Source organism: Podarcis melisellensis (assembly GCF_964234715.1).
Source record: "Podarcis melisellensis genome assembly, chromosome: 2".
In the NCBI taxonomy this organism is placed as follows: domain Eukaryota; kingdom Metazoa; phylum Chordata; class Lepidosauria; order Squamata; family Lacertidae; genus Podarcis; species Podarcis melisellensis.
In genome coordinates this window covers 94,586,241-94,599,539 of record NC_138529.1, presented here as the reverse complement: position 1 = coordinate 94,599,539, position 13,299 = coordinate 94,586,241, and the positions used below count along the sequence as shown (strand labels likewise).

General features: G+C 39.6%; 1 protein-coding gene across 15 annotated transcripts in view; it reads right to left on the bottom strand.

The window, feature by feature from the left end:
* FOXP1 (forkhead box P1) overlaps nt 1-13,299 on the bottom strand; it is a 513,657-nt gene that overhangs the window by 285,717 nt on the left and 214,641 nt on the right. The window lies entirely within an intron of this gene.

The following is a 13,299-nucleotide window of genomic DNA, read 5'->3' as shown; positions in this document are numbered from 1 at the left end:
AAATAGATACAACAGTATGACTGACCAGGGCTAGCAACAATATGAGAGATATTTTCACAGAGATATTATCAAGGGCAACTGTAAATAAAACAACAAATGAATCCAATTGCATTTAACGGTGAATGACTTTCAGAGCAAGGTAATAAAAACAATCAAGTCACAGGACAGTTAGTTATCAGTAGCAGCCATTGTGAAGCTCAGTTCAAACAAACAAAACATAATCTTTGGGGGCAAAGAAAAACTCTACAGATGAAACTGACTTTGTTCTCTCTAGCACAAACTTTCGCAATCTTGATGTTTATCCATTTATTCTCACTTTAAATAATATATTACTCAGAAGCCTTTGTTCTCAGAGATCGGGTAGGTTTCAGTGCAACATATACATGTGGCTATGTATTGATTTAATTCTTTTTAAGGCTTACTTTTGTTACCACAGTCCTTATTGCTCTTGTTGTTAACCCCAAAAGATATACTTCTAGATAAGCTGCCTTGAGTATATCAACAGACCTGATTTCGTCATTCAGACATTTCCCCTACAAAATAAATACACATCACTGTTTTTAGGGAATTCCGTTGTAAGTCAAGCAGAACACACCAAGTATACCAAGGATTACTTGGTGCCATTAAAAAGTGGAAAAGTACACAGTTATGTGATCTAAAGGGAGGGTGTGCTTTTTTTATCACGTAAACATCACAGTATTCTCTTTCATGCAAAACGGTATGTAATCCTTTAAGAAACAAAACTTATCTTCCATTTTCTGGTCATAGAATCAGTGTTTAGAAGAAGTGGGGGAAATTTAATTTGCATCAAGTTAATAGATCAAACTACGAATAGCACTTAAATTTAATTCAACATCACATTACTAAACACGTTGGTAAGTAGCTTATGTGCTAATAGCAAATTGTTCCAAATTTAACTAAACACTGATCATTTGGAGAACAGTACAGTCATTTGTGGACAACCCGCAAAGCTTTTTTCCAGGTGCAATCCACTGAATGTTACAGGTGCTTAATGTCTCCTGAAATCAATGGGATTTGGGTGCTTTCTGTGTATTTCAACGGAATTTAAGAAAATCTTAATACAAACCAATCTACATGTCTGAAAAGCAAGTGCTACATTACTCTTGAAACTATACTCTTCAGCTTTAGAAAGCTAGTTTGTTGTCAGGTATTCTGAAACAACCTTCTCCCTAACACTGTAGCCTTTTTCGTAAATTGGCCTTTGGACATTAAGGGTCATTAAACATGTAATCTGTCACCTGTATTAGAAAATTATAAACTCTAAATTGTTCCTTTTTTTGTAAGATGCAGATCAGTTATTTTTTCAATCTTCCAAGTAATCAAATCTTCCTATGCATTTTTGATCTATTAACTTTTTATTCATCAATTAGTGCCAACTTTGGTTGTTTGTATTGTTGTATGTTATGCTTATGTTATGTTCACGTTTAATAAGGATGAATTTCTGTATTGGGGTGGGGGGGTTATGTTATGTTGTAAATAAAATTTCCAATAAAAAATTATTTTTAAAAAAATAGTGCCAACTTTAACAATTATGCAGCTGTGTTAGAAACATCAACTAAAAATCTTGGAGAATTAAAGGCAATCACATGGAATATTCCACCACCACCCCTCTTCTCTACAACAGCTGTATTTGCAGGCACTCAGGCAATGCATTAGAAAAAAAAGTGTTTTCCTTCCTATATACGTACACTGTTTATAGGAAGCTTAAGCTTCCTAAATAACACTTCAACAGCACATGCATACTGGGGCCTCACATATATTTTGACATCTCATGCAATATATGAATTTGCTGACGCATCTAATAAATTCGATTTTTGTATTAAAATCTCAAATCTGGACACACAAAATGCATTTTACTACTCCACCAATGACCCACACTGCATGGTTCTGCTGCTGAAAAAGTCTCCACCCTCCGTTCTATAGCAGCTTTCAGAGTCCTATGAACTTAACAGTTTCACTCCCTCTTTTATGTTAGGTAAAGAGAAATGTGCTGCGCAGGTTCTAGTCTTTTCATTCCATCAGGTAAAAGTATTCCTCCTTTCAGACAAACAGCAACACAGAAGTCTGGGCATCTTTTCCAGGGAAGGATGGGAGACTATTATATTACCTTACAAGAAAGTGACACTCTTGGCCATGGTCATGTGAAAATATTTCTGAGGTATCCTTTAACACCCTTTAAATATTGAAACAATAAAAACAGTATTTGCTGTTGTACCTTTGAAGCTCTGACAAAAGCTTTGTTTTAGCACTTACCACAGTGTGCAATAAGAGTTAATAATCAAATCTGTCCCAACCCCCACAAATGTTAAACAAAAAGATAAAAGAAATGCAAATAGCTATTGTCATGGAAAGTTAAAGTACCTGTCTGTATTTTTAAGTGAAAACTATTATCTCTATCAATCAAAATTTAAGAATACAATAGCGCTAATCACATAAGGTGCTTTGACTGAGGTGCTTTTTCCTCATAAAGAAAGACTATAAAGTAATATACTAACAATTAGATAAGCTATTTGCAATGTTGCTACGAAGCGGGGGGGGGGGACTTTAAGCAGTCTTATTGTTAATAAAATGCTTCTGAATGTGTGTGTTGATTTGCACCCAAGAAGACTAAAAAATCCCTACACATTTTAATAAGATTGGTGAAATTTTATTCAGATCCTCACACTTGCCAACATGTGGTAGAATAGCACACTCTTCTGTTTAAGAGGAGTTACTCAAATGAAGGAAATAGTTAATTGGTAACCCAAATTCTTACTTCTAGCCTCGATGTACAATAATCATATTTTCAACAAACACGAGGGTTTTATTTGTCTTTCTCTTTAAAAAGCAAAAATAAATAAATAAAAAGCCCCTCTCATTTGACTTTCAAATAGAAGCCAGCATTCTCTTATAGGCTGCACGAATCTCATACAGAGTACATACATAAATACAGTTTCAAGCATGGGTTTTCATTTTTTAAAGCAGATTCAATCAGGAACTGAGCTGGTGCAGTTGATAAGAGAACACACAGCAGCAATTATGTCTAGATTAAAAGTAACAGCAAGTGATATTTAAAATGCCTTTAGTAGACAGTTAAAACTAGGATGTCATTATGCTAACTCTGCCCCTCACAGAGAAGCAATAGGACTGTCAGCTTCCCTCATCCCACTTTCCCGCTGCATTATCAGGTTTCCTACTCTATAGTCCTATTACTTTCTGCATCATAGCTAACATCTCTAGTGTGCTATTAATATCAATGAAGAGACGATTCAATTTCCACAAAAGAAAAAAAAAACCTGATCCCTAGTATAAAACACACATTCTGGTGAGGACTCTAACTGAGGACAAAACAGAAACAACTGTCTTGTTGCTTTTTTACAAAAACAAAACTATTGCGCATGCCATTTGAAAGCTTTTAGCAAACAATGAAACTATTCCCCCCCCCCCTACAGTGACAAACAAAAACGCCCGACAAAAAAGCAAGTCAAACACATCCCCTCTCCCTACTCTCAGAGAACAGTGTGCTGTTAAGGTTCAGGTACTTGCACAAGAAAAAGTAAACCCTAAAGAAACACCTGGATTCACAAACCTTAAAGGCTGCAACAAACTCCCTAAACTACCGGGGCTCCTGCAAAGAGGTCTGAACAAGACAGAATTCTGAACATTATTTACAAAGAGGAACAATAAAGGATAAGGATCTTTAATAATACACACTTACCCATTAATGAAGAGGAAGGAAAGGTCTGAGCTGTTGTAATAATTCCCAATCAAGTAAAGAAAAAGTTGAGAGTTCTGGAAAGACCATACGGTTTACTTCTAACTAGCCAGATTTTCTCTGCCTCAACATTGGCTGCAGTGTAAGGAAGGACTGAAGGTATGTGGTCTAAACACAACAAAAGCCACTGCCTTACTCTAGATTAAATATGCAGGAAGAGGCCCCTTTGCATAAACACAAACACTCGGCAAATGAGTAACTGGCTCAAATCAGACGCCTGCTGTGCCTTCTACCTGTCCTGATCTCTCAGGAGCTGCACAGCCTGTTTAATAGGGATGGTGGCTCAAAAAGCTCACATAGCTACACACAACCCCCCCCCCCATAAATAGCAGCAATAACAACTAATAAATAGGAACAATATTAAGAACTGAATTGACATTTGCCGTTACAAAAGAAAACATTTCCTCACCCACACACCTTTCAAGGCAGAGAAAGACAAAGAGACGTACAAGCAGGAAAGAATCCAGTAGGTAGAACACACTTTCTTTAATTAAACCTCAAATTCATCAGAATTACAGGTTTTGACTGAGTCTCTAAGCATGTATACTTAAAAGTAAATTCCACTGACATTGATTAAACTAATTTCTAAGTGGAAATGTTAAAGGCTAAGCTGTTGGGTTTGGGGGGCAAGAAGGGCTTTATAACTTACATCTTTGAAGCATGTAAGAAAAAGAAATGCAGGATTTGTTTCTTGTTTCAAAATAGAAACAATTTTATTGCTCAAACTGTCATTTAAAAAAAAACCAGAATATTCTAGAATGCTGTTGCTTTAGAAACTATCCAATATAAACAAATATACTTTCTATTAAGGTTGGAAGGGGGAGAGGAAATTTGATATTTATGTCAGACTTTTCCCCCCCATCAGCTGACCCAAAACAGTTTGCAGAACAATCCTATGCATGTTTTCTTGAAAGGAAGTAGTCCTCTGAAAGTTGCTAAATTATTATTTATGAAACTTTTATACACATCTTGATTAACAAAACAAAACAGAAACTCTCAAAAGTTGACTACAACTTCCATCATCCTTGATCTTTAGCCATGCTAAGTATGGCTGCTGGGAGCTGGAGTCCAGCAAATATCTGGAGGGTGACAGGTTCCCCCAGCCCTGTTTTACATGCCTTCCCCTATATGAATTTCCAAAGCGTACACATTTCATCTGTCAAAGACAAAATTTGACCATTTGTATTAGTACACGGAGGCAATGTGAGCACTACCCTCCCTGTACAATGACCTCTGTTCATAGACAGACAAGGGTGACCCTGTTGATTCTCCTTGATCTCTCAGCAACTTTCATTAACATCAACTATGGTATCCTCCTAGAGCGTCTGCCCAAAGAGGGACTAGATGGCAGTGTTTTGCAATGGATCCTGTCCTTATTTGGCCAGTCATCTCCAGAGAATGGTATTTAGGGGATGCTGCACAGTCTTACACAAACCTCCATATGGGATTTCACAGGGAACAATCTTGTCCCTCAAGCCGTGTAACATCTATATCAGGGGTCCTCAAACTACGGCCCATGGGCTAGATCTGGCCCGCCAGGGTCCTGAATCCGGCCCACCCAGCAGATTGCTCCAGACCCTCGCCCCCTCAGGAAGGCCCGAGGCTTGGAAGCCTGTATCTGCAAGAGTGGCAGCAGATGTGGGTTGGTGTCTGGCTTCAGTAGTGGACTGGATGGGAGCAAATAAACTGCAGAGCGAGGCGGGGGGCAGCCAGGTACACTTGCCCTGGGCCTCAGAGGGCTAAGTCATCTGGGGGCCCACACCAGGGACTCACTGCTTTTTTGTTTGAGTTTATAACTTTATTCTAACAGGACTTCCGCCCCAGGCCTATGAGAAGCTCTGCATGGGCCTGGCTGGTATGCTGAATAAAGGTGTCCAGGAGGCAAAGAAGCCTAGAAGGACATGGGGAGGAGAGAAGGAATGCCTCCCTAGCCATCCCCAACTTCTCCATCGCCCGGCCATCTTTGTATGTTTGAAAACACTGTGTTAAACTTGGGGGGGGTGACATTGCTGTGGCAAGCTTGTTGTTGTTGTTGTTGGTATCCGTCTGACTCTAGAGACAATCAAGTACACCTCGGGGGGGGGGGTCAAACCACTGTGTTAGCAGCACCAAAGTGACCTCCCTGGGACACAAGCCTAGGAAGTGTTTATACAGGTCCTAGGCTGCCCAGACAACAAAACCCACTTCTCGGCTTTGTTGATGCGGTCCAAATGAAAGCAGAGCAATTACCTTTGGCACCAGTTTGGCTGCAGGAGTTGCCAGAAGGAGATGTACAAGGTGCCAGACAACCATCTTAGAGACTCCACTTTGGATTAGTGCACCATTTACTCATTAGCCTTTTTATTATGATAAATTATTATTATTATTATTATCATCATCATCATTACTACTACTACTACTATTCACACACACACATTTAAATGGCATATGTAGATGTAAAATTATAGTAGTATCTTATAAAATCCCAGGCGAGTTACTTTTAGTAATGAGATCTTTAAAAAGAAAAGAAAATGTAATATGACTGTTCTTAGCTGAGTTGACATATTTCTACAGCCACAAAATATAACAATTAATGTGACAGCCACATGTAGTCTTCTTATTTATCTATTTAAGAATAGGCCTTATATTTACTTGGATTCTAGAATTATTTGATACACAGTCTATCAAGAACTTATTCACATGAAAGAAAACCTCTCATTTACATGAGCACTGGAAACCCAAGGAAGCTTTAATGCGCAGCACTCAAACTATCAAAAGAGGGCTTCTGCATTGGGGCTTCTACATCGGGGCTTTTACTTGCTTTTGGAGGCTACCCTCATTTTTTCAAAGACCTCACTAAAAGGGGGGGCCCATCAGAACAACACACCATGAGATATTTATTAAAGGGGTGCTTCTAAAATAAAGTATTTCCCTCCCATGAGCTTACAGTTTCTGACTGCACCAAGGTGAGAGCTGGATCCTGGCCAGTTAAATGAACAAAAGACATCCAACAGCAGTGCTTACTAGATACCCCTTTAAAAGAGCTTTGGATTCAACTAGCAAAGCTAGAAAATACCCATGCAACTGTAATTTCTCTTAAAGCATGTGAGAAAGTACAAGGAAACTGGATTTGTTGTGACTTTGGGTCAACTCATAGACCAAGTATGCTAATAAAAGATATGTCAGGAGCTGCACTGTAAAAAAAAAAAAAAAAAAAAACCCAGTTCCCTGTGCCAACAGGTTATGAGACAAAAAGTGTCCCCTTTGCAGGCCTTGCCCCTAAAAAACTGGAACTAAATACAGTGGTGCCTTGCAAGACGAAATTAATCCGTTCCGTGAGTTTCTTCGTCTTGCGGTTTTTTCGTCTTGCGAAGCACAGCTATTAGCGGCTTAGCGGCTAGTAGTGGCTTAGCGGCTTTTAACGGCTTAGCGGCTTTAAGAAAAAGGAAAAAAACTCGCAAGAACTCGCAAGACGTTTCGTCTTGCGAAGCAAGCCCATAGGGGAAATTGTCTAGCGAAGCGACGCAAAAACCGAAAAACCCTTTCGCCTTGCGCGTTTTTCAGTTTGAGAGGCATTCGTCTTGCGGGGCACCACTGTAACTCAATTTCCTGACCTGATGGGGGGGAAATGCCTAACAGGATTAGTTTTAATTAATACCTCACGGAGAGAGTCCATAAGAAATGCCTTTACTATTCACTATATTATTATTATTATTATTATTATTATTATTATTATTATTATTACAGCATTATTATTATTATTATTATTATTATTATTATTATTATTCATTGAAACGACCTTTCAAATAAGGTGTTAGATCATATTCTCTGCATAGATAACAACGATCTAACCTTGATGCAAATAAACCATAGAACAAAATGTAATCAGTATATCGCTGTGTAAAAGCCTTGTCCATCCCCATGGAGGTTCTAATGACTGTTTTGGCACTTCTGGCTGGTAGTTATGCCTTCTTGCTCACATATATCTCATACTGGTTGAGCAAGCTAATGGAAGTGCTGTTAGTGGAATCCAATATTAATGCTCTGCATCGTGCAAAACTGGATGCAACTGAATATAATATACAATTATAGGTGGTATCTAATTCCATAGCTAATAGATGCTGGATTTTAAATTAATATTTTAATAAGGAAACTGAAATAAATACTGCTACTCAGGTAGAATAACACTGCATTCTGGATCTGACAGTCTTTCCTGCTGTTAAGCCTGTTCTCTATAGCACTCTGTTGGGCTGGGCGGGGGGTGGGGGGGATTCAAGATTCAAATGTCTGAGTGACACATCCTGATGCACCGAGTCAAAGATGTCATCTTCATGCAAGCTCCACTAGCTATATGCTTGAGAGGAAAATGAAGCGCACAAACATACAGTACAGAGACTGGGGGAGGGGAGTGAGACCTCCAGAAAATAAACAGGGTATATGGTTTCAAAGGCTACAGACACAGACATTTCATTGTTCGAGCCAATTATCAGTGGAAAATAATAACAACAGATGGATTGAGAGTCACTGACTTTTCATATGCACTTCATCTCTGCACAACAGATGATGAAATGCGAGAGCTATCTCAGAAAGGCAAAACATCTTTCAGCAAAAGAACTCTATACTCCAGATGGGGACCTTCTAAGGCAGCTGATTATCTTCTTATAATGTTTTAAGAGAGAGTTACTAAAACATTTCAAGAACTAATCAGATACGTTGGGCACAATGGCACCATTGTTTGGAAGGAGGAGAAACTTTGGACTTGTGACTGAAAACAGTCAACACACGTTTCTAGAAGGTTAGAAATGTGCATTTCCTGTTTCCACATCAAGTGCTCTCAGCTCCAAATAAAGGCCTGATCCCATCATTCATGAGCTGGCAGCAACTACAGTGGGGACTTTGCCAGTGGAACCAGGCCCAAAATTGGAACGTCTGCTTCTGGCAGAAGAGTAATTCATCTCCCAACACATACAGATACATGCTTCTACTACTTGGGTGAGAAAACTAGAAAAAGATCTGTCTCAAGAAAGCACACCCTTCACCATTTCATGTGCAGAAATGAGGACAGAACTACAACTAACCTTTACAATGCATCATTGTTGCCTAGAGGATACCTCAAAGTTGAGCTAAGCATTTAAATAAACAGGTACACTTGTTGCATGGGATTACACTGACATTATTTTACAGCGTTCAAATAATAATTTCTGGTACAGTACAGTGGTACCTCAGGTTAAGTACTTAATTCATTCTGGAGGTCCGTTCTTAACCTGAAACTGTTCTTAACCTGAAGCACCACTTTAGCTAATGGGGCCCCTTGCTGCTGCTGCGCCGCCACAGCACGATTTCTGTCCTTATCCTGAAGCAAAGTTCTTAACCCGATGTACTATTTCTGGGTTAATGGAGTCTGTAACCTGAAGTGTATGTAACCTGAAGCGTATGTAACCTGAGGTACGACTGTATTGTAAATCTGGATAAACTCAACCTTCAATATGCTACACTTAGAACCAATATATAAGTTGATTATTCTGCTCCTGCATAATACTTGTTTAAAGCAGGGTGGGAAAAGAGACAAGGATACTTGGATAAGCGGTGTGTATGTATATGGTGTTTTAAAAGTATACAAAAGTATACAAAAAGTATACTTTTTTAATAAAGTATACAAATACCAATGCAACAAAACATCCTTTCTCCCCAAGGCCACATAGGAAATCACTTTCAAACCTGTGGGAATTTCACCTTTGAGTTGTAATGTTGCTGTTCTAATGAGAGGAAACATCACTTAACCTACTAGATATGTGCACATGCTTGCACATACCTGAAGAAGTTACCATATATGAATTGTGGCCCTTATCTACCATGACTTACTAGATGTCCCTGAACAAGACATGTCCTTGCATCTCAATATCAGCTCCGGATCTGTAAGGTCAGAATAAGAGTGAACTAGACAACCAAGGTTCTTTTGTGAAATCGCAACCTGAAATGCTGTGCATATTAAAATAATAGAAATGACAAATAGTAGAACATGCATTTTGTCTACGCTGCGCCGTGACTGGACAGCGAGGTAAATCAAACTGATATGTAGTAAAACATGCATACTTTCACTATCACGTCTTTTTCAGGAAATGAAGCATAATATGGTTTCAAAGGAAATACGAGCATTATTTAAAAGTTGGAAGTTCAGCTGAAAAACTACTCCAGTAAATGCCATATCAGTGTACAATTTTGAAACCATCACCGTCCACTATTTCTTCTAACTCTGACCAGTTATGGGTTGGATCTAGGCTTGGTCATAATTAGAGGAGACTGGTTGAGATCAATGGGACTTAAGATTAACTCTTGTCCCATTGAAAGTATGACTAAAGGTGCAATCCAGGGCACACACGCCCCTTCACCTGGGTTATGCAAAGCAGTGGAGCCACTTTCGCATCTGCAACCCAACCGCTCACCAGGCTGGTGCAGAGACTGCATCTGCATCAGACCCAATACTGTCAGGCAACAGCAGCAAGACCGGTCTGGGGTCCAATGGATCCCATACCAGTTCAGCCTTTCCCACTCCCCACCCTTGGAAGCCCCCATTTCAGGGATTTCCACTGACCTCCATGGGAGGGGATACTGCAAACATACCTCCCACCTTCCCACACTTTCAGCAGGCAGAAGGGGGCAGTCAACCCTGAAGGAGCCACTTGGGCAGCAGAACACAGCGGAAGGGCACCTCTGCTCATTCTAAATCACCAGTGTAAGGGTTTATTTTTTATTGCTCTGTAACTGATGGAAATAATTAGTTTATCCAACTACGCACAGACAAATTAGCATGACACACAGCATCCCTCTAAATTCTCGTTTTACAAAATACTGTTAAAAACCTGTTGTTTTTCTTTGCCTTATTATTAATAATAACATAATTTATATTAAAAAATTCTAATCAGTATGGCCCTCAAAGGGAAAAAATAGAAACAAATCTGTGCCAATCAGCTAACACCTAAATATTAAGTGTTATTTCATGAATAAAGCTCTGTAAGGTCTACTGGGATGTGGTGTATGTCCTTAACACAACCTATAATACAACCGATAACACACACAGGCTGCATTTGGACACCATGACAGGAATTAACCCAGCTGGAGGAGTATGTGGACCAGTCGGGGGTTAGGTTTGTTCCCATTATGATAAACCATGGTTTGTTGTGATGTTCAAGTGCACTGGATTTGCATGCAGTGGTTCTCAACCTGTGGGTCCCCAGATGTTGTTGCACTACAACTCCCATCATCCCTGTGCTCTGGCTTTGCTAGCTAGGGGTGATGGGAGTTGTAGTTCAACAACATCTGGGGACCCACAGGTTGAGAAAGGCTGGCATAGGGTAAAATTCTGCAACTCATTTAAGCACCAAAGAGGAAATCAAATGACATGTAACAGAACTATCTGGCTAAGCACATGCTTAGTGGATAATTCCCCAAACGTATCCCCATATCCTTCACTAGCCCACAGTGATGGCACCCAACCAAATAATATGCTTCTTGCCAGATAGACAGACAGTTTTAATAGGCAGCCACCAGAGAACATCTTTGCATAATAATAAATATCATAAAAGGGGAAAAATATTTCTGCCTCTGGGGTTATCAGTTCTATTTTTCCTAACCATTCACACTAAGAGTTGTGAAACCACAAAAATGTACTTGCGGTTTAAAAAAATACCCATATTAACACTCTGTATTTGGTGCAATATACCAGACAAAACTTTGGCTTCTTCATGGCTCTAGTTTTGTGTCATATAGGATGAAAAGGAGACAGATGCGAGAGTGAGCCTGGTTTTACATCGGATGCTGCTTTTCAGGAGCGGAATTGACTGACTGATTATATTTCTATGCTGTTTTCCATTTGAGTAAATCCTAAAGTGACTTACAAACGATATATAACAACAGCAGCAGTAAACGTAACAACAGAACAGCACAATAACAGCAAAGAATATCACAATTATAATGTCTGGGCCATGGTGAGATGACCCTACCAAGTCGTACATAATAATTAAGAAATCCACAATAATTTTAAATGTAATTATAATCTGTAAAACAATGCTGACAAAACAGAAGCTTAAAAGCAGTCTAAAATCCACTACATCCCCCCAGTACCTCACTATCACTCACTTACTTTGCTCAGTTTATTAAAATATGCCGACCAACAAATCAAGACTCTCCTTCCTTGGAGGTTTTAAGCAGAGGTTGGATGGTCATCTGCCAAGGATGCTTCAGTTGAGATTCCTGGGTCCCAAAGGTTGGACTAGATGACCCTCAAGGTCCCTTCCAACTCTACTATTCTATGCTTCTCTAATATGTGTGCTGATACTCAGCAACCCTACTCACACCAGGGCTGCTTGTCCCCTAGGTCAAGTTCTCACTGTGAGATTGGGATCAAATTTAAACATCTTTCTTGGGACTTTATACTCTCACTGATGAGCACCCGTCATTCGGCCCCCACAAACAGTAGCAATCCAAGCAGCAAGCAAAGGCAGTGATATCCTTTTATAGATCTATGCGTTGGATGCCCAATAATTGGCCTCAAGGTTCCTCACTCTCCCCCATGTTTCTGCTATAATTAAACATGCCCGGGCTGGTGGAGCTGCCAGGGATCAGGGTGGGCAGATAGAATTAGTTACCTCTTTCCCATCCCCATACTCATAGGTGACAGAAGAGTTTACTGAAAGTTATCCACCTCTGAGTAAAACTGAAGTGTTGTTGTTGTTTAGTCGTTTAGTCGTGTCCGACTCTTCATGACCCCATGGACCAGAGCACACCAGGCACTCCTGTCTTCCACTGCCTCCTGCAGTTTGGTAAAAAAAAACTGAAGTACCTGAACTTAAAAACCAACTTAATCTTAGTGAACTAAACCATTACAAACCCAAGTGTTTCTCTATTTGAAGAATTTTCACCTCGCCCTACGGCTGAAAAAGCCTTCCAGAGTGGCTTACAAAGATCAGTAATAAGACAAACACTGTCCTAAAGCTTACAATCTAAAGAGACGTCACAAAAGGAAAACAGTTTGGGAGGGAGGAGGAAAAACAAACAGAGACCCTAGTTTTAGTTACAAAGTTCTTACAACAAGCAGCTGGAATGGAAACAATTCAGAGAGAGGAGGAACCAAAGGTTCTTGTGTTTCAGTAGAACCAATGGAGTGGTCCAGCTTCCCTTCTCTTCCTGATGGAATGAATGACTGCTGCCAGATGACACAGGTGAGGGAGGGAAGTGGAGTGTGGATTTTGTTATAAACATCTTTCATGCATTTCCATATTTAATCTGAAGTTTAGAGCACTACAGGATTATAAACAAGTTGCTATTTGCCTTACATAACATAACTAACCAACATCTTAAATGTCAAGAGTTAATGTATAAACAAAAGGAACCATTCCAGAGAAAGCAACACAGGGAGAGAGACTGACAACCTAAAATAAGGCTTCCTCAGAATAACTCAGAAATAACTCTAGATCTTCTGAAGAAAACAAAAGACCTTGGGGTAATTTTTGCGAGTCAATCCGCGTAAAATCCATTTCTCCTTCCCC